The sequence below is a fragment of the Harpia harpyja genome, chromosome 14, assembly GCF_026419915.1.
Source record: "Harpia harpyja isolate bHarHar1 chromosome 14, bHarHar1 primary haplotype, whole genome shotgun sequence".
NCBI lineage: Eukaryota > Metazoa > Chordata > Aves > Accipitriformes > Accipitridae > Harpia > Harpia harpyja.
Window position 1 is genome coordinate 34,915,473 of NC_068953.1, and position 26,077 is coordinate 34,941,549.

The window sequence follows — 26,077 nt, forward strand, 5'->3', positions numbered from 1 at the left end:
AACTTTGTAAGCATGTTGAAAGTTCCAAAGGCAAGTATTAAAATAAGAGAGTTTGTTTGTTAGACCCACGTAATCTGAATTTCAGCTATTTGATAGGGAGATGATGTCCAGGAAGAAGCACTTTAGTTGTAGATAGTGCATTTCTCAAATTAACACCTTAGCACCAATGTTCTAACATCCATGTACACTGAAAATCTTTTGCAATATTTACTCCTTTACTGGCTGTAGTATAACTTTTTTTGCTTAGTTTGCAATGTGAAGTTTTAGCCCAAAGATGTCAATCTTGCATGGGTGAATTCCATGAGAATAAAGTATGGGATTTCTAAAAGGTATGTAAAATATGGCATTTCTTAAAGGTACTTTGTTATGATTTGGCCAAAATGCTGTAGTTTTTGACAGCCTTAGACTGTAACCTTCAGATTCATAGATGTCAGTGAGGACAAATGACTGGTATTTAAAGAGAAACTGGATTCACAAACAACTTCTAGGTGCCTGAAGAGTCACTGATTTGCCACAGTATTTTATCGCAGTTAACTTGAAAATAATGATAGTTTGTCTACAAACAAGTGTTGAGTGATAGAAATAGTGATGCTGCAGATCTTAAAATTATCTATCAAAAGTCTCCTTTTTCTCTACATATCTCCAATATGTATGTTCTTAGGAACATTGATCAAACACTGTAGATTTGCCATGGCTCATGTATGTTTGGATAGCAGTTGCTGCTGTCGGGTCACTCCACCTAAATTTTGCAATATGAGCTGGCCTGGTTTGTTATTAACTTCACTCTGAAGGACTGAAGTATGGGTCCCTTTGCCGCCACATTTCAAGTTGTTGGGGTGTTTTTTGTGATTTGACTTAGTGTGTCTGTCATTCTGAAGAGCAGTGTTGTAACATGCTGTTGCTTTCACTAACCTCTTTGCTTAGGTAGAGTATTTAAAAAGCTTTTTTTCTCCCCGTGCCCGCCCCCCCCCCCCGCCTCAACAGTACTCTGCTGTGAGTTAATATCTAGGTCTTGCTTGCTGCTGGACTGTCCTGTTGACCTGTTCCAGTAATCTAAGATCCCAGATTGGCAGGAAGGAACCAGTAAGTACAAAGGTACAGGGGAATATTTTACTGTCATTTAAAGTTCTACATACCTCAGACAGATAGTACTAGTTAGTGTGATGTGTGTGCTTTAAGAAGCCTTGCAAAACAAGTGGCTAGTGGCAGCATTTATTTTATACCACTTAGCCCCTAGTGATTAGTACACACAGCTGATCAATAATCAAAGTTTAGGCACTGCTGTCTTAAAACTGCTTTTTACATCTGTATCCCTTAAAGAAAATACTAAATGTAAAAAAGGTAGGAGAAAATTTGTTAATAAAATGTATGTGTCTTCAATGACTTGATATTTTACAGTCGTGCAATCTCAGAGCAAGTATTTGACCACATAACCTATAAAATTGTATCAATAGGAGGAGGAAGAATATAGGGAAGCATTCAAAACAACTGAATATGGAAAGATTTAATTTGACAGTCTGGGGTTTGCTACTAGGAACTTTCATCTTTGACAGGACATCATGTATTATACGTGGTGTTTAACCTCGTGTCAGTGTTCTTGGCATGTGAATTATTTGGACGAGTTATTAGTGTACTGGTACATGGTAAATGCATAGAAAGATTTGTGTTCTAGTTTATTTTGTTGCAGTTGCTTAATTTGGAAACAAGTCTTCCTGTTCAAGCAGCATTCTTTCTAAATGCCCAGGGACTGCCCCATTAGATGAAGTATTTCTGCTGAGATGATTGAGCTGGCTTCAGGAACTGAAGCACTGTAGCTGTAGCAGCTGACTTGGTTTCCTCGCTGATCTCATGCTTAGCAAGTTGTGTTGCCTTTGTTCTTGTCTGGTTACCCTCCTGGCCACCTCTGTAGCTGGAGCTTTAGCAGGCATGCTAAAAGGCCTTTCTAGTTTAGGCATATATAAAATGTGTAATCTCCAATGTGCGTTTTCTTCAGTGAACAGCTGAATGTAATGTTCAATGTCTCTTATTCCAGACTACTGAGTCTGGGTCCCTAATAAAAGCAGCTTCTGGGGACTACTTGGGTGCCTTTGCTGCTTTGCATTGTTTTGTTGTTGCAAAGTAATGGATAAGACTAGGAATATCATATTTGAACAAATAGTCTGGATGAAATGGTATTATCTGTAGAGGAAGGGAAAATGAAGATAATGGTTGCTGAAATAAATGTTCCAGCAAGAACATTGGAAAAGAAAAAAGTGTTTGTCTCAAGAGCAATTCATCAGGTGCTCCTTACTGGGAGTGCCATACTAAACAATATGTGGTATTTCAAACACCTGTCATCCTGCAATAATTGGGCCCTAGAGAAACATCTGAGGGGGAAAAAATGGTTTTGTTGCAAGGATTTTGTACTGTGACAGTCCAAAAATGGGAAATGCTAGATTATTTTTTTATCAATGCAATTTACTATGACTGGGGGGAGAAACATGAAAACACTTCAGTCAAAATCTGGTTCAAATGAGACTGGAAACTGCACTTCTCCCTTTGAGAGAATCCATTGATGTCTTCATCAGTTATCCTGCTCTGAAAATGAGATTTCTTCATCGTGTGACAAGCATTTTGCATTTTTTCATGGTTGGTTTTTTTGTTGTTGTTGGTGGTTGTTTTTTTTTTTTAAATGAAGAGTGGCATGGTAACTGAGCTTTCCCAGTGTTTTGTTTGAGTCTATTTCCAGGCACAAGAATGTTCAGGTGTAAATAAAATTAACTTTTTTCTTCCACTGACATTCCAGTCTCCATTGACATGGCTTTCTTCTGTCAATACAGTTGATTCTTAGTATCAGTTACATTTAATTGTTTGAATACTAACTTGAGTTTGATACTGACTTGATTTTGAAGTATGAATACTCAGACTTGGCTGGAATTTTCACCCTAAAGATTGCTTCAGCTGCTTACTGGTCTGCTGGTACTTACCTCTAGTGTTCAGGGCTGTTACTATGTATACATTAATGATCACAGCTACTGCAAACTAGGTTTGGCTCTTCTATTCCAGAGAATGTAAGCACATGTTTAAAAATGGTTCATGTTGGATAGTGAAACAGTTAAATAGTGAGTTTTGACTGTGGATCTTGCTTGCTAATGAACTTCATAGTTGCCTTGTTATCCTTTTTTGATGAATTACTATATCCCATACTGTGTGTCTCTGAACTCAAAACTTGGCTCTTCTTCCTACTGGGCTATGAAGTCAAGAATGGTTTATTTGACTGAACTGCTCTGCTGTTCGATTTGCAGATGGGTGCTAAATTATCTTCAGGTGTTGACATTTATTGCGCAAATAGGAAATAACTGGCAGTTCGAGCTTTAAGTTGAAACCATGGGTTAAAGCTCTTAACTTTAAATGCTTTGAACACTGAGAGAAACACTGAGATTTCCAGATTTGAAGACAATGAAAATACTGCAAAAGAATGAAAATGGTGTCTTTTACATGCTCTGCTTACTTTCTTTCCTTCTCTCACTGTGTATATTTGTAGATTACCTCTTAGAAGCCCCTAGTTTTAGTTTATTTAAATAGGCTGTAACAAATCTTAAAATTGTATGTTAATTTTCTATTGTGTTGTGTTGTGGGGTTTTTAAGGAAAACAAAACCGCTTTTAGGGAGGACGAAAGAGTTATAAAATGGCCTCTCCTACAGAGGAGGGAATGTTCAGCCTGACATACACAAAGTTAGCTAACCTGCACCAGTCCAACAATAAAGTTGCTGTTCAGGCAGAGCTTCCTGTTCCTTGGCTTTTTGGCTTGTAAAGGCTGATCATAAGCAAAGTGTAAGTTGCAACTGAAACATTCTTCATTGTAGGTGGGGCTTGTGCTACCTCACTAATCCCACAGTGGTGCCAAAGTGTCCTTGACTTCTGTTCAAATTGAGTTCTTGGAAGTTTGCCAATATTTTGTTGTTCAACTTCTTCAAAAACTTACTACAGCCTCAGGTTGTGTATTTGTATACTGCTGACAGGTGTAGTTTGTTGCAAGTACAGTAGTTGGCTGGATGTTATGACTACAAAATGTGCAACTTTTGGTTTAATATTTTTGTGCTGACTATCCTAATGAAGTGTGTTAAAAGGGGCCCATAGTTCAAAGATGATTCTAAAGGTTCTTTTTGTGAGGCATATTGAAACTTTGCGAGAACTGCTCAGTGTTGCTGTAATAAAGTGCACTCTGAGCTGCGGAGCCAGTTTATACAGCGTAATAAAGAAAACTTCAGTACTATGATTGAGTTTTAGAAATTTGTGTCAATTCATATTTGAGGAAATGTAAAGCTTGTAAGACATTGTGCAGACCGTTATAAAGCTAAATGGGTGTTCCTTTGCCTTTTCTGGTGGTAGGGAGAGATCCCTTGGAATAGGCCTTGAAATATTTGTCCTGAAGTTAAAGCTTAAGGCATTGTTCTTAATTAAAAAAAAAAAAATTAAAAAGATCAGAGTTAAATCGGTATTAAGTGGTATGCATTTTAATTAAACTGTGCACACTGGTTCACTCTGAAGCTCTTAGTTCTTCATATACTTTTAAGTAGGAGGGCCTGACACTTCTTTTGCATCTATCCAAATTTTAACATAGTTCTTATTCCTATTCCTGTTACTCTGTTATTCCAGAGTTGACTACCTCTCTGCTTTTTTTTCCCTTTAGATTTCTCTGTGCAGTGCTTTCAAAAGAAAAACAATCCAGTTTATATGGCTTTGAAATTGATATTGGACTTGTGTGAGACTTGGCAATCGGGGCATCTGGCTTATCAGTTACCTTCATTATTATTATTATTATGGCAATATCTGGAGAATTTTATCATGTTTTCTTAGTTCTGTTAGGCATTTTCAGCTGCTTTATCTTTCATTTTGTTTGAATTTCACTTTTTCCTTTTGTCTTGACACATGCCATCTATTTAGTATTGTACATATCACAAATTTTCTTTTTGCTCTTGTTATCTGAAATTATTTGTAGCTGGCTGCTCATGCTGTATGGAGCTTCAGCTTATGTGAAGCACTTGTGAAGTTTTTTGGAGGAGGAGGAAGATGTCACAGGGATGTAGGGTCTCAAGGAATTAGAATTTTGGGGGAGAGAAGTGTTAGAAAGGCGTTATGTCTGCAGGAAATCACATTTGCTGGTCTTACTGCTCAAAATCAACAGTTTCTTTAGAATGTTAAGAGTGTTTACCTCAGTATCACAAAAGTGAGGGCAGTTTGCAAATTGGTGATGTAATTTTTTTTGCGTTCCTGTTCTAGAACTGTTGGAAGACTTGCATATATCCTTATATATCCCAATATAGTCTTAGCGTTCTGCTTGTATCCCAGTCTCTCCTTCCTTTCTTCTCACCAAAATCCCTCTAACCTGCTCCTGACTAGCTTTTGAGTTCAGTCCCAGAGGGCCCTTGCTTCCCAAGGCAGCCACAGACAAAGAATATTCGTTGCTTGGTTTGGTGTGGTGTTTATTTTTTGGGGGGGGGTGGGGGGGTGGGTTTTTTTGAGCTGATGGCTTTCTCCATTCCTTTCCCCTTGCTTCTTTTTTTTTCCCTATAGGCTGGGCTTCCAACACTTTCTGTGGCAGGTCCAGACTGCTTTTTCTGCTTCTCTGCTATCTTTCTGGGCATATAACTTGTGTTTAAACTGTTGATGGGCTTGCTAATGGTTCATTAAATGGCTCACTGACTTCTGCTTTAAGTGGAGAGAAGAGTTCAAGTGGTTCAGATTTATTTTTTTCTCCTAAAAATTTTTATGACTGAGATCTGGCTTATGGGAAAACCTGTTTTCTGAGAGGCTGGAAAGAGTGTGTTTATTTCACTTGCTTAAGTTGTGAGAGAACCTCAGTTTAAATATTCTGTTCTACTAAATACTTTTTCCTTGTATATACTTTCCATACTTTAAATAAATAGATAAGCAGTTCTGGCAGGTTAATTCCAGGATGTGCCAGAAGCTATTATCTTCATAAATAAATAGATGAGAAGTTAGTTATCTTTTGAAAATGTATAAAGAAATACTGAGCTCAAAGCAGCTGCTTTACAAAGTTAAATAAGTGAACAAGGTGCATTTTATGGCTAAGGGGAGACAGAAGGAAAGCTTAAACATTTTAGTGGCAATGAAGTAATACAATCCAAAGGTATGATACCCTGATGCTTCCAAGATGGATAACTTCTATATTAGACTTTATTTTTCCAATGGAGAAAAATTATCTTATTTTGAAGTGCAACTTTAATTGCATTTTAAATTAATCTATCCCTTCAGGAATATTAAAATTGTATGGGAAGTTAGTGTGGTATTTAATTAAGTGCGTGAGCCCCTGAGCCACCAAGTATGCTGGAACTATAGTACCAAATTATTATACGTAGTGCATAATTGAAAATTTGTTTTTATAATATCACTGCATACATTCCCATAATAACATAGTTCTTTTCTTGGAATCTGAGGTGTACAGGAACTAGAAACGCAGCTAACAGGAGGAAACTTAAAACAGCTTCCAGTATTCAGAAGGTCATTGACTCTGGTATTTGAAATGGTTGAAAGCAATTACTCACGTGCATCTATGATTTGTATGTAGGGCCCTTTCATCAAGGGTCCTTTAAAGAAAGATCTTATTTAGATAAGAGAAGGGAACAGAGTTGTGCTTTCTTGACTTGGAGTGTTCAACATTATATAAATAAGCTTTTGTCTGAAATTATGTAAGATAAAGAAGCTGTTACTAGAGTTTAATACTCAGGACTTCAAAGGTTTTCAAGAAATGGGAGTGCCTTATGCATGTTCCCTTTTGGCTTTATAGAACAAACTTTACCATGTGTAAAAGAGCTCTGTAGTAGGAGCCATTTTACCCCCTTTCTCAACTGCAGATTTGATTGCTGTCCAAGAACTAGGCTGCTGCTTATCCTTTTGCAAGATCAATGACTTCATGCTTTGTGTGTGAGGCAGCCAGCTGAAGAGGGCAAAAGCTGTGGAAACTGGCTCTGCAGCTTAGGACTTTTTCTGTATTTCTGCAACTGTCCCTTTGATGGGTGGGAACTTAATAAACAGCTGCTGTGATCAGATCCTTACAAGATCTTGGGAAACTTTGAGAAAACTTTAAACCTAGAACAGAGCCTGCATTGCAGCTGTGGACATTGCTGATCGTCAAAAAATGCATTCCCTGCCTGGGTAAACAAACTAGTATATACCTTTTGTAAGGTTCTTGCAGGGAAGCTCAGTGTAAATTGAGGAGTAGATTGCTTTTGGATACTTGCGAATCTTAATTTTATTTTGCAGTCAGGCATTTAAAGATGCCACCACCTCAGAAATCCAATATACAAATTAACAAGCAATTATGCAAACAAAGAAGGCTTTCTATTATGTGTGCAGGTGTTGTGTGATGAGGGTTTTTTTAATTCTAATTATTTTGCTTTCACTAAATGATTAAGTGTATCTCATTTTGAACAGGATTATAAAATACCAGACTGAATTTGAATTGCATGTGTGGACTTAAGAATGGCTAGTTCCAGAAGCTCTTTTCATGATTGGGATGTACATTGGTGTCTTGTTTATCTTTCTTCTGCAATATTATTATGATTCCCTGTTGCCAGAATATCTGAACCAAAATTCCTTCCCCCTGCTTTTGTTTGGGAACTGAGGAGAGCTACTGTAAGTGACAAGAAGAGTAACAAAGTATTGGTTTACTAGGGAAAGGTAAAAAGATGATACAAAGATGATATTATGACTGACTTGGAGTGTGGGACCAAAAAATCTGGGGAGGAATAAGCAACAAAGCCTGTTGAATTACAGCTTGGGGAGAAGCAGAAGATCACTACTGTAAACTAAGTTTCTCTGGAAAATATCCTCCAGCACAGAACACTGTAAAGAACTTGCTAACTATAAATGCTGTTTCATAGACAATCTGTTGCCTTCAGTAAGTAATTTCTTCATCTTAAGCATTTAGACGTGTAGTATCTTGTAACTGTTGTGAGTGCCAAAATGTGGAAGACCTGGCATACCGCTCTAGACTGGTACTGAAGCTAATATAAACTGTACCATAGTCCACAAGGGAACATGACTGGTATTCCAGAGGTATGCCACTTCTGTTGACCTTCTGTAAATTCCTTGAGTTGTAGTGGCAATGTCAATCCTTAGAGTGTTCAGGAAACTGATTACAAAGTGTACAGCAGTCATGTGTTAAAGATGTAGCATGAGGTAGCCTGTATAGAGTAAAAATCCAGGAGGCATAAGTCTTTGAGTTGAAGAAGAATGTTGATAACCAGCAGATGAACACTTATCCAGCAGCATAACTTCCTCATCTGCTGTTGCTTGTATGTCTTGAGCTTGTTACAACTAGGAAGTTTTAAAGTGCTTGCTTTGCTTTAAGCTCACATTGCTACTACTGCTTTTATGTTGATTTTTCTTCAGAGGTGAATGAGTTGTTGCTTTTAAATTCTGAAAATTTGTGACTGTGTGGTCATTGCCCAAACAGATAGGGGATTTATAGGAAGCAGATGAAAAGTCTACTGCATCTCTTGTCCAGTCCTGCTAATCCCTTGGCTTGCCCATTGCAGTTTAAGCTCTCTGGGTTTTCTAGTGTTGTAACTTCCTCGTGGCCACACATCTTTCCTCGCTCCATGTCTTACGTGTTTTTATTGCATGGCTGTTAGCACACACCACCAGCCATGGGATGGGATGAAGACTCTTTAGAGTTCCAGCAAGAGATCAGAATGAGTTAAGTCAAATGAAAATTATTTGTAGATTCCATAGGAAATGGGAGTCCTCTTTTGGGCATTTAGATGATTTTTCTGTGAACTGCTTCAAATCGTGCTGCTGCTGTTGTCTTCAGCTTACATGCAAGTTGGTCAAATGATTAAAAGTTCATATGAGTGGTGGCAGCAGGGTGACACATACTCATTTAGATGTGGTCAGGGAAGTAATTGGAAAAAAAGCAAAGATATATTAGTGCTGTGGAAAACAAATATATAGCATTTCTGACAAGTGAGTTTTGCCTTGATTGAGTAAAAATTCTGTAATCAAATTTCACTGACTGTAGCACTTCTCCCAATGTTTCTAAAACTTGAGCTTTGATGTTACACTTGTGCTACTGTCAAGATAACTGATGTGGTGGTGTATAGCATATGAAGCAAGACTGTAAAGGTCTGTTGGACTGAAGGTCCAACACTGATGCATGGCTGTCAGTGGTTGAGCTGAATGTGGAAAAGTAGGAGGAAATAAGGGTCTGCAGCCTTTCTTCCTTATTAGAACTACCGAGCAATCTATCTAATCCAGTCTTCACCAGACAGAAAAATTAGTAGGTTTTACATTCATTCAGTTTACATTCAGTGAGAGGCTGTCCCTTTAATTTTTAATTGTTCACTTTGACTCTCTCCAAACTGGGGATCTTATTCAGACTATCTCTCCCTCCAGAGAAGGTGGCTAAAAGGAAGGGGTCTGCAAAGTAGTCCGTATGGATTTGTCACTGTCAGGCTGCATCTGAGGCTTCATTTCATTATTGTGTGCTTCTGTTTATTTTAACAGGAAGTTCAGCCAGATCTCACTTATGCAGAGGAAAAAGACCTCTGCATTTTCATTGCCATTGTTGCTCTAATGTCAAATTCTTCAACTGTTGAAGTCCATACTTGGATCATATTTGAACAAGAATTTTTTGAGGTGAATGGAGTTAACTGGAACGAGGCATGCTGAGGTGTCTCAGATTTGATTTGATGCTTTCATTTTGTAATGCTACAGATGCCTATGCAACCTTTTGCTTTACAAATGACTGCAACTATTGTGATCCTGGCTGTAGTCTTCAGCATCCACTATTGCTTCCACGTGTAGCACACTTAGCTTGTTCATCTGTCGTGGTTTTTCTATTGGGAACTAAACATAGCTAGGATTTGCTTAATGCTGCTAACATTCATTTAGCTACAAGTGAGGGGCACTATTTCTTCCCATTGCATCAAAATGAAGTTGGCTTAACCAAGAATCTGAGCATGGGTCAGCAAATCGGTGACTTCTCTGTAATATTAAAGAACTGGACTGTGGCTCTGGTGATAAGGCAGCAAAAGCTGTAGCTCTGCAGTTGATTGACTTGCATAAGGCAATTGTTTTGACAGCCACAAATTGTGGTTTGCTAGTTGTTCAGCCTCCTGCGGTTGAGCTACTGTTCTCAAGCTTCTTCTCACCAAATGTGGATGCCACAGTCAGTCTTTTCGAAAGCACTATGCAGAAAGAAAAATTGCTGCCAAACTCCTTCCAGTATCTTTCCCCTTCAGCCTGCTGTTTTCTACCCTTTGGCCTTCAGATTACACATTCATTACTGGTCTTTTTAAAGGCTTTGGAAAGGGCGCTGTTACACTTCTCCCTATCCGAAGAATGGAGGCAGCTGAACCTCAAGCTATTCAGGGGTTATGTTAGGCTGTGAAAGATTTCTTAACTTGGGCACACAAAAAGAATACTCAGTTCTGATCCTCTTCCTTTTGTGGTTTATGTGGATTGTTGCCTTTTCAAGGGTAAAGGGCTTGGAAACCACAGGGCTAAGCTGTGATTTGGCAGTTGAGAGTATGGTATCCCTATTTCTCTCAATCTGACTTGGAAAGGCTCCTCTCCACTCATAGGGAGAGCAATTGATCTCTTCCTATCTTAAACTGAGGAATTAGTACAGGTACCTTTTGAGAGCTAAAAAGCACGACAAACAAGATGTCCAAGTCCTCCCATGTAATGCCTAAATTTTATAGCTTGATCTGGTCCATACAAACTTCCCATTAGGACTTGCATGTTTACTCCTAACAGTTCTCATGAACACATGTAGTGCCTTTTAGACTTAAATAGTAGTGTAATCTGAGAGCTGTAGTGCAGCAGCTAAATATATCTTTACAGCATAGCCCAGAAGTCCAGCATTCAGAAATTAATTTTTGCAGTTAAGGAGGACTTTGATATTTTTATAGCTACACCAAGTAAACAGTTATTTTTCATGTGGTAATCAAAATTCAATTTATTCTTATGTTCTCCTGAGATACTGTTAGGTGCATAGGTGTTGGTATAATAAAGTTAATGTGAAGCAAATCAATTTAGGCTAAATGGTAATGTTTAGTTTGCAGGACCTATGCAAATGCTTAAGTAGAAGTAGTTTAGGTGACTGACACATTTGTCATGTAATGCTACTAGACACACAAGATGGAAAAAAATATTCCATTTGATGGCAGAAATGATTGAAATTGTATTGAAGCTTTCGTAGTGGAATGTGTTAATTGAATGTAAATGGGGAAATATGTGGTCAGTGTGGATTTCTGTATAATTATTGCATAAAGTGTTACGTGCTAATTAAGCAGTTCAATTTTGTTTAGTCATAAGAAATGCAGTTTAGGGAAAAGTAATGTCTTAAGAAAGCCTGAGTGGTTTGAATTTAATTTCATGCATTTTATAATACATAAATGCTGAAATGAAAGAAACATGCGTGTTTAGCCTCTGCTCTCTGAATTTTTAACTATTATCTTTCTACAGTTGAATTGATGTTGTATTCCAGAAGTAAGAAAATTACGTGACTTAGCTAGACTGTGCTTGGATTTTAAACCATATCAGTTTTCATGTAGGATTGTCCTGACTCCGAGCATGTTACATGTTGTACTGAGGAGAGATACACAGCCAGAAAGCAAGAGGCAGTTTTGCAAACTGTATTTTACAGATAAGGCACGTATGAGCATGTCACTAGCATACATGGCTTTAGATGGTTGGACAGCAGACTTTACATTTGAATGGATTTTTCTGCATTGCAGATGCACTCGTATATGTTGATTGCAAACCAACATCCCAAAAATGGACCTGGATGTCAAGCCTTGTTCTAGGCAGTTCTAGCAAAGTTACAGATGTTTATAAGAAATAGTGGACCAGTATGAGAAATGATATAATCTCTGTGAGGCAGCAAATAGGAAGGGAATAGAATGCCAGCTTCCTCTTATGACATGTGCAAGTTGTCGTTGGTTTTCCATTCAGTAAAGAAATAATTTCGAATAAAGCTATTTGCAAAGTTATTTATCAGATAGGCTAGAAAAGATGCAGATAAACAGTCGAATGTTGCTAAGAACATATTAAAAACTAGATTTCACTGACTGAGGGCAACTAGAAGTAGTAAACAGGTGTCAGATTTGGAAATCTCACCATATGGAGAGCATGCTGTAAAGCCATATTAATTGAGTCTTTTGCTTACTGGTTGTTCATGTGGTTTGAAAGTACTGTCTTTTGTCTTTGAGAATGTTAGGAAAGAATTGGTGAGCTTTGGTTCATTAACTGTAAGCTACTTCGTTTTCCAAGACCTTATGCCTTTCCTGAAACCCTGTGCATGTAAATGCAGTGGTATTTCATGGTCTAGGTTTTAGTGTTTGTCTGCCTCTTCATCATAATAACAACTGTGTCAGTGCTGTCTTGGTTTTGATTCTGTTCTACCTTTCCCTCCACTTGGCTAGGCCATCATTTAGACAATAAGAAAGTATGCCCAAAAAAGTGGTCTCTTGGATAATAGTGCTAAAAATGTAGATACTCACCTTTTTCTGCTGTAGGCTCTTCCTAAGCTGGGTCGAGCAAGCTGACCAGAAGCCTTGTGAGAAACTTACCCTGGGCATGTGGGACTGAAAGATCTGGCAAGGTGAAACACTGGGTGCCATAGGGTACATGGAGGAATCTGTGGCAACTGTTGGAGAGTTTTCAAAATGGGTTGTGATGCTGAGAATAAGTAGCAGTCCAGAGCAGTTGTATGTTTTCAGAGGTAACTTGTCTTGATGGTCAATGTTGATGGTCAACAAAAGCAGGCTCATAATTGCCTGGGCAGTTTTGTGTGCAAACAAAGGAAATAATTGCAAGGTATGACCCAAAAGGATTTTGTTCAAAAAGGCAGTAGATCAGTCTAGCATGCTACCTGTCCAGAATTACCCTCTTCCATTTCTACATTTTTTTTTTTGTAGAAAGGACACAAGAGTGTGTTGATGAGGCCTGAGATGAGTTGTTGTGTAACACAGCAGTTTGTGCAATGCACAGTTGACTCTTAAAAGGTGTAAAACAATGGTGCCTTTTGATCCCGGACTTTTATGTTTAAGTACAAAAGCTTCCTAGAGTATGGAGGAGTTGTTTTTCTTTTTAAGACTGCAGGGAGAGTTTATGTAGAAACTGGGTTTCAGGTGCTTTTTAAAAAGGTAGCTGAAATAGTGGCTCAGTGTAGTGGTAAGAGATAAGCACAAACATGAGCCTTATTAAATGCACTGAGGGTTCCTTAGGAGTGACTGACTTTCCCTGACCTCAAACACATGATGCTCAGTCTGCAACTGGGCAAATCAAACCATGCCAAAATCAAAAGTGATTAAACTGTGGCTTTAAACAACATAGCTGTCAAATTACCTGCTTAGTGAATCTGAAAATATGCTAACAAAGTATGCATAGCATATTAAAAGGTATTAATCTTTGATAGAGCATGCCAGTTTGGGGGTTTTTCCCCTGCATGAAAAGATTGTTTGACCAGAAACATTTACACTTAAATAGAAAATGCAGCTAACAGTGCAGAGCTGCTGTATAGTCAGGGGGTGGAGTTCTGATGCCCCTTTCTTGCACACTGTGGGCCAGGCTAAATTAGATTATTTACCAGTTAACTCTGAGCATGCACACAAACTACCAAGCCTTGCATGGTGCCTCCAGACTTAAGCTGTTAAGTGAAGAACACTGTATTTTCTGATTCAAAACACTGTGGTTTTCAGAATTACTTTCGTAAGGAAGAAATAACTTTCACCACAGTTTTATTTAAGAAAAAGAACCCCCCCCCCAAAAAAAACCCCAAAACTGTCAGTAAAGAAACTGTCACAAACATTTTTTCAATGGAAAACTTCTTAGGTAAGCCTTTATTCTAATCTAAAATTATGGATTCCTAAGAAATTAATTTGAGAGATATCAGGAAGCCTGGTTGTTCAGTAAAAGAAATTAAGTTTCCAATTATCTTTAGCAGGTATCAAATAGCACAGTAAGTAATTATCTTGCAGTTGCTACTTTTGTTCTTAAAACTTAGTTTTGTTTGTAAATTTGACTACTTGTTGAAGAACATTCTGACTTAAGTATTGTCTACAAATCTTAGTTTTAGTTGCAGAAGTTGTAGAATAACAAATATTTTTAATTCCATTAAAACTTGCAGCTTGTGTGGGAGGAGGAATTCCTTGGGAGACTGGATCATGTAGTCCACTGAACTGTTCTGCAACCTGTCTCACTATTGGAGGCTCCTTGTTGCTGCAATATTTGATTTGGAGCAAGGGACCTTGAAAATTTTGATTTTGAGAGTTAATAGCCACAGAAACATGGATTTTATCCTATGGGCTAAATTCAAGTTTTGTGTTAGCTTGTTATCACCCCACTGCAGTGTACTGGATTAAGGTCACAGCTGGAATTTAACCACGTGGCTGAAATGTGCTTTGATTGTTGACAATGTCTTCTATTCTCATTCTCAAGCTCATATTGCTGTGCACATCACCTTCTGTGAAATAAAGCTCCAGAATTATAGTGCAGGTTTGTTCTGGAGAACTGAATTAAATCAGGGCTTTTATAACCACAAAGGAAGACATGGAGGTAGAATGTAACTTTAGTAATTTTTTGCTGGTGTCACTCATTGTCAGTGCTCAGCCTTATTCTACAGTAGGTAGTATTGCTTGGTTGCAAATATGCTGTCTTCAAAGGGTAGTTTAGGGCCAGGGCATCTCTGCTGTAATTGTCAGCACTTCTAAAGGCTGACAGCTTACTAACTGTAGTCCTCAGAGGGGTGACTGCATTCAGCAAGTAGTAAAAATGGACCACATGACAGAAACAACTGCTTATTTCTTGGACCAGGGGCAAAGCTGGGAGTGCTTGTAAATCCCTGTGGAGAGAGAGAGAGAGAGAGAGGCACCTTGGAAAATGTCCTGAGACTTGGTTGTTTAAAAGGCGGGCCTGGTGGATGGAATTGGAAAGCTATTGTGGAGCAGTTGCTGCTGGAAATGGAAGTTTAAGGGAAAAAACTCCTTTGCAACTTGAAGAGGAAAACTTAAGGGAAACTGGGCTTCAAGGAGAGATGCAGTGTAGAAGTCTCTAGGAGAATGATAAGCCACCTCATGAACCTGAAGAAAGCTACTGTGTTTTTGTGAGGGTAGGTTTGGCTCCCTTGTAGTGGGGAAAAAAAAAAAAAATAAAAAATTGCCAAGGTCCTGGTTTTTTACACTGGCCCTCTTTGCAGCTCATTGTATTGCAGGTGTCGTTTCCCTCCATCTCTGAAATTAACATCTCTTTTATTGTCCCAGAATTGTAATGGCTGGGCAGGTAAGCATGGCTAGGTGTCCCTTTGTTCCCTGAAGCCTGATTCATGTGAAGGATTCTAGCAGCAAGTGACCTGTCAGTTCAACTGAACAGTAGTGGTCAAGGCAGAAAGTTCTTCAGGCACATTTCCCTGCAGATATAGCTATTAATGTTATGTGTTTTATGTTATCTTGATTTTGTTGTAAATGGCATCCTATTGGTTTTAAAAATCTACTTGGTAATAGTTGAACGGCAGCCTTATACACACTTCCTTTGTACAGGAGCATTTCCTTTAAATTTTTATTTTTAGTGTGTCAGTATTACCTGTCAGATGCCCTTTTTTTTTTTTTTTTCCCCCATTTGTTGAATGTCCTCTCTGCTGCCTGTGTCACAAACAGGTTAGGATTGTAACGATTATACACATTATACTTATATGGCTAGGGAAAATCATTGAAGAAAAAAGTGAAATCTTCACTTTTATTGTTTTTCTTCCATCTTTTTTTACTGCTTTCCCTGTGACTAGAATTTCAGTATCATAATTAAAGTAATTCAGTCACTTGAAGGCATGTGTGTCCTTTGGTTAGAAGATGTAAAAGCTCAGAGACACAGACTGTCCATCATAAGGCTTTTTACTTGCTTCCTCAACAATCTGGTTGCTGTGAAAAATCTTTTTTGCTGCTTGGATTTCTTAAGCCTTCATTTCTGGATCCATGTCCCTAAGGACTTTTGCAATTGGAGGAAACTACTATCTATCTTCCCAGATTTTTGTGCAGCTGCAAAGATACGAGGAGGTAGAACACAGTGCCAGAATAGGTGAGCCTTTTCTCAGTTGCACTGGGGAAGTTCTAGGCAATTTGGGAGTTGTTTTCAGACTTAAGATACTGTATCCTTGGTGTTTTCCCTGAGACAGACAGACAGACCCCCACCCCCCCCCCACCCCCCCCAGCAATTCAGAAATGTTTCAGAAGAATTGGATATCCTGGAAGTGGTTATTTTCTGTTGATAAAACTTTGTTCCTCTGCGTATTGTGTGTGTTTCTTTAAGCTACACTGAGGTCATACTGCATTTAGTCTTCTGTTTAACCCTAGAGTGGTACTTCCAAGTATAAGACTTGATCTGTCATCTTGCGTACCCTCAGACTGATGTGTCCCCTGTTGCTTTCTTGCCAAGAAAAAAGCTGCCCCTCCTAAATGTTTGCCAGTTGCAGGTTCAGAGCAACATGCCAAGTGTAAATATGCCAGTCCTGAAAGAGGGTTTGGCTTGGATGCTCTTGGCTAGAATTGCTTCCAAAAGCTTGTTGTCCATCTGTTCGTTCAGCTAAGTGCTGTCCAAGTAGCCAATAACATATAGTTGTAGGAGACTTGAGTGTTAAGCATTCATGAGAGCAGCTGGAGTGAAAGTCAATCCAGAAAACAGTTCTGAATGATCTCAAACTAAAATTTGATGTTAAAAGGTATTTTGCAGTTGTCTTCGTCTTGGATTAAATTGATAAAGAGGTAGTTAATTTCTAGAAGCACTTAAGTCTCTTTGAAGTGCCTGCTTTCAAGGTAGTAGCTCAAAAAAGCTTGCATACTATTTAAATGTGGCCTTGTTAATTGTGGTTTACCTGGTGGATAATTATTATCTAATACTGGTCTCAGTAATCACCGTATCTTTGAGCTGGGCTGCTCTGAATTTTTAGACCAGTTGGGATCTTTGCTTCTAGAGTATGCTATGACAGAAGTGGATTCTGTCACTTAAAAGCATGATGAGGAGCACTTAAAGGTTTTAATGATAAAATCCACATAATAACTGAAACACAGATTTAGAAACATAGTGATAAAGATGGAAGTTAAATTCTGACAGTGTCACTTGACCTATTGACCTGCTAAATGTTACATACCAAAATACAGTTGCGTTGTATCACCAGTTTTCATGGACATGCTCAGTTCCTCTGTTCATCCAAATGGCTTATGCATAGCTTTGTGCTAATCATGTACTTAATGTTAGTTCTTACATTCCTGTCTATGACCAAAATTAATGTTCATAAGCAGGTGTTTCAGTTATTGAATTCAACAATCAGTTGTACTCTTAGTAGACTCTTGTATTTTAATTTTAAGGTCTGTGACTTCTGAGAGCAAAAACTGTCTGGGCAAAAGTTTCAAACTTTTTGCACCTATGACTAGTGTCTATTCTCTGGTCACTAGGGTCAAGCTCGTAGCTGAGCTGTTATGTTGCTAGACCTGCAGATCTGAAAGTTATACATCGACTTCATTTATCATTAACTTGAGTAGACCTGTGTTAGCTCTTGCTCTTGTTATATGACATAATTCACATATCTGGGACAGTGAGGTCAGTTGTCACCTATGTGCTAGCTTGGTCGTGATTATCAAATTTTGCTTGTAGTGCAAATTCTGAATATAGTGCTTCAGATTTTTGGCAGAGGATGGCAAAAATGTTAGTATTATATGCAGCAAATCAGTTTCCCAAATATTTTGTATGTGTTTCAAGTAGTCTGCAATACAAGTTTTATTTTGTGTTTGTCTTCCTTGTTAAATGGATTATTCTGCCTAAAACTTGAATATGAGCTTTGTATACTTGGAGAATTAATACACAGGAAACATGTTTATTCTGGAGTGAGACTCTGGGATGAAAACCAGAGAGGCCTTAGCAGAGCTGTTAAGACAACTCAGCTGAGTTACAACAGTAATTTCTCCTTTCAAAATCTGGAAGCAATAAACACTTCAGATGTGCTTTCTGAATGCAGTGGAATCAGTCCCTTGGGCAGACAGTGTATGAAAAAAACCTTTGGAATTAACTTTGAATATCAGGTCTGATATTCTGAAAATACCGAAATGCCATATGCATGCTGGAGCTAAGAATGCAACATTTTACCTCTTCCTTTCTAAAGCCTTAGTTATGTGCAGACTGGTGTCACAGTGACCTGGTTCAAAAAGACCGGGTAGGAAAATTGCTTGATTTATTTGGGGTTTTGGCTTCAGCTCCAGGACAATGAGTGGAAAATCAGTGAAAATATATCTTTCTGGAGTCTCTGTTATTGAAAGTGTTAGGAGTCAGTCCACTCTGCCATACAAACAGCTTGACTTGTTGCTGAAATGTGGGTTTTTTCATGTTGTTTGCTTTTTTTGTTTTTTTCTTTTTTGTTAACCCATGCCACCTTGCAGCCGTAGAGTGGCAACCGTGCTAACTGCACTTCTCCGTGGCAAGTAAAGGGCATTGTCTGTATCTGCAGCAGCAGTGTTTCAGGTCTACAATCATGTTAAACAACTGAAACCAACTCTGAGTGGCTAAGATTGTTGAGTACTTCATGTTTTTGCAGTATTTAAGTAGCTTATTTGACAGCAAAGGCAAAAACATCACTTTCTCTCTAGCAAAATGCCTTGGGGTGACCTGATTTAATTTTCTTGACAAAGATTATGGAAGTCTGGGCTGGTATATGGAGGAAACCTATGGGACCTAACTTCAAAGGTAAACCATAGTGAGGTAGGGAGATTTGAAATTGAAGAATCTCCAGCATGGGGAGCAATTGAAAAATATAGTATTTGGGGTTAGACAATCCATCTTCACAATTGCAGTGTTGATGTGGTTCAAGTCCATTTCAGTGCAGAAGTGTGATGGAGTTTTACTTGCTCCTTACCCTATTGAATAAATATAAATTATATATATAAAAAAAACATGGGCCACGACCACATAGCTAGAAGTAGTGAAAGTATCTTGAAAAGCATTACTTCATGTTCTCCTACATAGCTCGGTCACTGTCTCAGTCCAGAAACACATGCTTGGAAAGCTTAGTCCTGTCAAGATCTCTCTCTTCCTTTTACTGGGAGGGGGGAGTGAGTATGAGGTTGGGCTTCTCATATGTTTGATTTCAATAAAGAGTATAAATAGCATGTATTTCTTATGTATGTGGTTTTCAGTATTGTCCCTCCTTCCTCCCCCATTTAAATAGCCATTTCAGACAGTGTTCTCCCCTAGGACACAATGACTTGCTGTTCAACCTGTCTGTGAACACTGCAAAGCATTATTGTTGTTCTTTGGGGGACTTGAAGTGAAGCAATTAAAATGACAAAGTGCTTGGGACTGAAAAATTATGTCTGTGGGAAGACCTTATGAAATTCAAAGCATGTTTTAATCAAAAAGAATTGATTTGGCAGCTGCATAGTTAAAGATGTGCTGTTTTTTTCTGAAATTTTAACTTAATGTCCTCCAGGACAAATTAGGCAGAAAGAGAACTGCTTTATGCATATCTGGTATAGTGTACAACAGTTAGGTGTATACTCTGTAGAAGTACTAAATTCTCAATCACTGAGGAACTCTAATAAGTAGTAGTGATTAAAACTACCTTTTAAATCCTCCCCCCCACCCCGTCCTATCAAAAGACTTACTCCTCCTACAAGAAAACAAATCCTTAAGGCAGAAGGTAGCCACTCAGCTGCTTAATCTGTTTGATGCGGCTTCACTCACTTGCATCAATCACTGAGCTGTTATTTGAAGAGGGAAGGACATTGAAAGTAATTTAGAAATCATAGGTTGCTAAGGTTGAAATACCGTATAGGGAACTTGATACCAAGTTATTTTGCTGGGAAAATGAGCTTCGAGCATACAAGAAAATGAAAAGGTACTGTCTTGGAAATTCTCACAAAACTTCATTACTGGTAATTTGCTCTGAGGAGCACATTTCTTCCTCTGGAGACATCTAGAACTTGCTGAGGACAGTGGGCTCACTTTGAGCTAGGAGAAGAGTGTCTGTGGGTCAGGAAGTACTTCAGTTCTAGTCAATCGCTTTCACTCTGGGTAATTTTTAATGCCAGTTGTTTTTGATCTCAACTTCTACAGTCTTAAGAGCATGACTGGAGTGACAACTTCCATTGATGGAAGATGTCCATGGGCCTCAGGTGGCTGCTTATGATCACATTTTGGACTCCTGACAGCTATTTGAAGCATGCACACTAGTTGAATTAGCAGTTGCTGTTTATAGAAAACAGTTTTGTGTTTACTTTTTTTTGTTACTGATTACTGAGGTGGTGGTAGACTAAAACAAATTAATTTTTGAGTACATAACGTTTCTTCTTTCATCTTACTAGAATAAACTTAAGGAAATTACTTCCTGGGAGTGAAAGTTTGAGCTTTGTTTCTGTATGTGTTTAGACAAATGTATAAAGGGAAAAGATGTGTAATACTGACATGGGGAACACCTGCATAGTTTGCATAGCAGAAATAAGTGTGGAGACTTCTTGAAATTTTAGCTCTTCCAATTCTAGTGTGATGTGAAACTCAGATATTAAATGATATCATAGTGTGCCCCCTAATTATTTGGGGTAGTCTGATCTCCAGAAGTAGATAACACTATCTACAAAGGCTGGTTTTGTAGGGAGAAATTGTGAGAGAGAACTGTATTTACCACTGAATTTTGAAAATCAAACTTTTTTGATGAGGGAATTCATTTCAATTCCAAGACTTATAAGTAGTCACAACAATTACAAACAAGTGGTGTTAAGATATCATACTATAAGTTACAGAGCTATAATGGTAAACATAGAGAAGAAGCTGTAACTTGCTTTCCAGAACTACATTTTGGTACCTGATTGCCCTGGACAGCCCTCTGCTTGTGTGGTCTGTCAGAAGACAGTTTTCATTTGTGTAGTTTGAAAGCAAATTGTAAGAATACTTTCAAGATGTCTTGATAAATTAATGGCCTTTCACTGAGATAATTTTTTTTTTTTTTTTTGGAGGAGGAGAATATTGTATCTCAAGCTGTGAAGTCTAAAGATCAGGCATGGTATGGGAATCGAGATTTTAAGAATAGTTTTCTGGAGCAGAAGAATGGAGTAGATGAATGAATCAATTACATAGTCATTACTTGAATTTGGGCACCTCTGTGGAGTTTGTTAGCAGGTTGGTATATCTTGACATAAATTTTCTCAGTACAGCAAAATCCAATATTGTGTTTGACTCCGCATTCTTCCCTTCTTCAGCACTCTGAATTTGGCAGCATAGGTCTGTGTACTGGCAGCTCTTCAGAAATACATGTGGTTTTAACAGCTGAATGATAGCTAAAATTGTGTTCCTGGAATTTTAACTGTTGAATTTCCTAGGCACAAAATACTTACGTGAATACAGTATTCCAGTAAGGAGGAACTAAAGTTGTGACTGACTTTTGTTCTGGAAATATCTAAATCATGTGAATAGAGATTGTAGTATTCTTACAGTGTATATAATGCAAAATACAGTGAGACTTTTAACTCCCTGCTTTATAATATGAGGTTTTCAAGGTAAGAAGTTATAACCATTGGCAAAACCAACTTAAAGTTTTTGTTCTGAAATAGGAGAAACAGTAGGTACACCTTCTGGTGAGTACTCTAAAAACTTACCTCCCCCAGGAATGGTTCACGGGATGTTCTCCACATTCTCTTTGGGCCTTAAGGCAGGTATTCCAGAGTTCTGTCTTTTCCTAGCTGCTGATTGGGTTTTCAAGTTGGGGTTTACCTCAGATGCAATAGAATTCCTCCTGTTGGAAACTTTTAGCCTTGACTGTGTTGAAGATGCTGGGTGTGCTGTCCCCCTGTGATAGAGAGTAGTGTGAAGACCTCCTAGCTAAAGCCGTTATAAGCTCTGTAAGAAGCCCGTGTGTGTTTGCATGTCTAAAGTAATAACAACCTATATTGCACATATGTGTATGTGTGTATGTATATAGAGTTGGCCCAGAATCATTTGTCTCCACATCTCAGCGTAGTTGCTTTTTCTTTGATAACCATCTTTCATTCTGAGGAGGTCTAGGACCTATTCTGTTTGGAGATTCTCTGTAATGCGCACAGACCAGACCTGAACAAGATGATACATCAAAGGTTTGTTGGCATACTAACAAAAAGATTGGGCGGGATTTAAGTTCGTTTTGTTTTGGGGAGTTTGGATAATTCTGGTTTGAGTTCAGAATAATTCCTCTTTCCAAACATTATAAATTTATATGGTAACATGAACTTTGGATATTTAGTACATTTGTGATTCAGTACATTTTTTTACTGTCAGGATAGTTAATGTTGCCTAAGTATTTAATAATGTGGTCTGAAGATACAGAAATTTTACAAACCATGGCTCTTGAAAAAGAATCTCTTCATTCTAGTAAAACAGTGAGGATAAAACATAAAAATTAAAAATCCAAGTTTTATTTCTGTTGAAGTTGGTTTTCCAAGACCTTGTATCTGGAGTCTCTGAACCATTACTCTACTAACCCTTTGGATGCAAGCATAGAACAGCCCAGCTTTTGAGGAATATGTCTGGAAAGCTGGCAAACTTCCTGTTAGTCATGCCAAAGAGGTAAATTGTATGCTTTGTCTGCTACAATGTAAATGGACCATAGTTCTGTTATGAACAGATTTAGCTGGCAAATGTTATGCTAAATATAGACAGCTTGAGAATTACAGCATTAGAATGGGAGGTGTCCTGTCTGGGTAACATACTGTGAAGAAATTGTGCCAACAACAAAAACCTTGTGGTGTTTTGGGTTTTTTTTTCTTCTTTTTACCTGTCCCCTGAAAGATTACTTTTATTATTTTATTGCTTATTCAGCTCATGCACTGACCCTGGACTTCAACTCCTAAAACTAACACTCATATTGCTAATGAGTTTATTTGCACGTAGTTAGCCAAAATTGTGTATGAATTTCATGTCATTATTCAAGATGGAAGTGTTCACATTACAGACAACCTCACAATTTGATTATAACCTTGTAGTGTATCTCAAAAGTGATGTATTTAAATTAATATTGGCAATGCAATAGATTTTTTTTTCACTTAGCTTAACTGTCAGTACTTGGAGCCAGCCACCTTTGTAACCCTTCCTGCAGGGATTTTAATGTAAGACCTAGATCTGGTGATAGTTTGATTTTATATGGGGTTAAAATCTACCATGCACATAGTCAAGCTATTTAAAATGTTCTTGTTAATGTATTTTCTTTAACTTTTTGAGAAGAAACATAGAAATGGTAGCCATTGTAATAGGCAGTCAGTCATTTTAATTGCCTAAGACTTTGGTTTCTTTCTAAATTGTTTTATGCTGTTAATTCCATTTTGATCCAACTGTAAGCCTAATCTAATTGGGGGTTTTTTTTGGTGAAAATGGAGGTTAAATATGTTTTCCTGAAGAGGAAAGTTTGACTGGGGATTGGGAGTAAGGCCAGTGTTACATCATGGATTTTGATATGCCTTTCTTGGATGAGTAGCTTGAAGGGAAATGTGAACCTACTGTAAAAGATGCCTATTTAGGAGAAATGTTTGAGGCCTGTGTGATTCATGACTTAACAGTAAAGAAAAAGTAGAAGTTCCCATATTTTTTTTTTTATAGGAGTTACTTATGACAGCTGAATTTACTTTTTCATAAAGATGATGCAAATACACTGTTGTTTGTTTATATTGCCATAGAACTGCTGAGGTTCAATAGCTTCCACTGAACCAGTGAATCTTTGCAATGGATTGCTGAATAATTGATGCTCTAATGTATGTCAGCATAAATGAATGAGAAATCTGATTTTGACCTGAGTACAAGTACATATTTGGATATTCTGAGTGTATAGCATCACAGCATGGGAAGAAAATAGGCCCTATGCTGAGGAATTTCTTTCTGATAGTATGGAGTTGTATTCACTGCTCAGGTGTTGGTATCTACCAGAGAACTGCAACTGTTCTAAGCTACACTTTCTGTTCTCATGAAATATAGGCTTAACGTCTTGTTTACAGTTGTTAAACTGCTTACAGTTTGGTTGGAAATAAAGGATAACGTTAGCGTAGATTCCAAATCGTAAAAGGTCAGAAATTACAGATAGTGTGAATGGTACCCTGAGTAAAGTGCCATGTACTTATTTTTGAAGACCAGTTATTTCACATCACTACCTGTCATTTTGAATTACTTTGTATTGTATCACATGATTGAAAATGATGTATTTAGCTCTGTTTTTAAAAGACTATATTCTATGCTCAAATCTAGAGCCAGAGATTTTATAATAAATTAAGAACCGTTGATGATGGCTGTAGTTAACTCCTTGCAGACATTGCAAGTCTGGCATACTTAATAGTGGTTGATACTTGTCATTCTCTGGACACTTCCTGTAGTAGTACTCGGAGGGTGAGCGTCATTCACATCATGACAGAAGGATAGGTGGGTTTGACACGTGGCACCTTTCTAGGGCATGGTTTCTTAGGAGGGCAGTAAAGCATGACTGCCTTGTACTTCAGATCACTCCTGTGAATCAGTCAAACTTACTTTTTGTCAAAGGAAAGGCATTGCAATTTGATGCCAGGATGACATACTGTTCTGGGCAAACATGTTTCAAAGAACTTACCAAGCGTGACTGAATGTGAATATTTGCTGTAGCTTTTTCTGTAGTAGTAGTAGTAATGATAATAATAAAAAAAAATTGAAATAAGTTACCATTTAACTTTTGGTAAACCTTCTTTGCCTGCCTTAAAAGGAGTAACAATTCACATTAAACAAGATTTTGTCTTTCTACTAGACAACAAAATGGGAACCTTTTTTTTTTTTTCTAACTTGCATAGAGAGGAAGCTGGAGTTCAGAATAAAGTTTGAGTAATAACTGCTCCTTTATGGAAAACTATCTACTGCTCTTGAAGAGCCCTGAACAGGAGGAAAGTAGTATTTGCCTGACAAAAACTTCAAATTAATGAAAACACGAGAAGACTTTTATATTAATCACAGAAAGTTGGCTCAGCCTTATAATGTAAGAGATGAGACTTACATAATTTTGAAAACATCGCAGAGTATAGCTGACTATAAATGATCACAACAGGCACTTTTTTCTGCTGTATACAAACATGCAGCCTTGACAAGAAATTAATGCCATTAAATGCAGAATTTCTGGGTTTGTGTGCAGTGTTCTTCTGTTTACCTTCTGCAGCTAGAAAAGCTTGCTTGTTTCAAGGTAGTGCAATGCCTAAGACTTGAAAAATCAGTAGCTGACACCTGCCTCCAGGCATAACAGAGGCTTTAGTCTCATAATTTAATAACTTTTCCTCATTAACCAATGGTTGTGGTATGATCGTTCAATGTTTCATGGTGAGTGTAGTTACAGTATCTTAGAGGAATGTTTATATAAAATGTTTAAACCTTTATTGTAATGGTTTCTGGTAATGAAGTGTTACCTAGATTAGATTAAAACCTAACACAAACCACTTTCAAAGTTTTTAAAATGAGAGCTTCAAGTAGTGTCAGGCGAAGATTTCTATTAGCTCTTTGTTAGACCCTGTGAATAATGGTTCACAGTATATAGAAGAGTATGACTGTCTTCCTCTGGTTGTGTTTCTGTGATGGGCTCTTCATGCACTTGTCCTGGCATGGAGTGCATATACCCATGTGCTTGATCTCAGAACACCCTGCTGGATACCCCTGATTCCTGGCAATTGCTGCTGTGTAACTTACCTTAGTGGAGCCAGTCTGCCCTCAAGAAAGTAAAGCCTGGGCATAACTGCAGTTAGTCTGTGGGTTTATCCGAGGTGCATAAACTCGGTGTGTTGCTAATCCATCTAGTTTTGTGTGTGCTATGCCATGCTTTAGGAGGAGGTAGCATATATGTTCTCAGAAATCACCTGCAAAAATATGGTTGTTGGTTACAGGAATATTTAATGTGGTAAATGCCAGAAATTGCTTTGATTGAAAAATCCTATGTTGATGTACTACACAAAAACATTACCATCGGTTTTTAATGTCAATTTGATAAGTAAAGTTGTATATCAGCTCAGTTTTACTCAGGCTTTTGGCTGTTTCCAGTAAATGTTCAGACAATCTTAAAGTTACTGTAGC

At 37.9% G+C, this 26,077-nt stretch overlaps 1 protein-coding gene across 3 annotated transcripts in view; it reads left to right on the plus strand.

Annotated features, from left to right (window-relative positions):
* Nucleotides 1–26,077, plus strand: part of TLN2 (talin 2) — a 206,444-nt gene that overhangs the window by 35,022 nt on the left and 145,345 nt on the right. Inside the window, exon 1 of one of the 3 annotated variants that reach the window (XM_052806997.1) lies at nucleotides 20,831–21,163. The exons of the other annotated variants lie outside the window; for them this stretch is intronic. The gene's annotated coding sequence lies outside the window, so the exon portion shown is untranslated. Of the gene's footprint in view, nucleotides 1–20,830; nucleotides 21,164–26,077 lie in introns of those variants that run through there. 3 annotated transcript variants of the gene reach the window in all.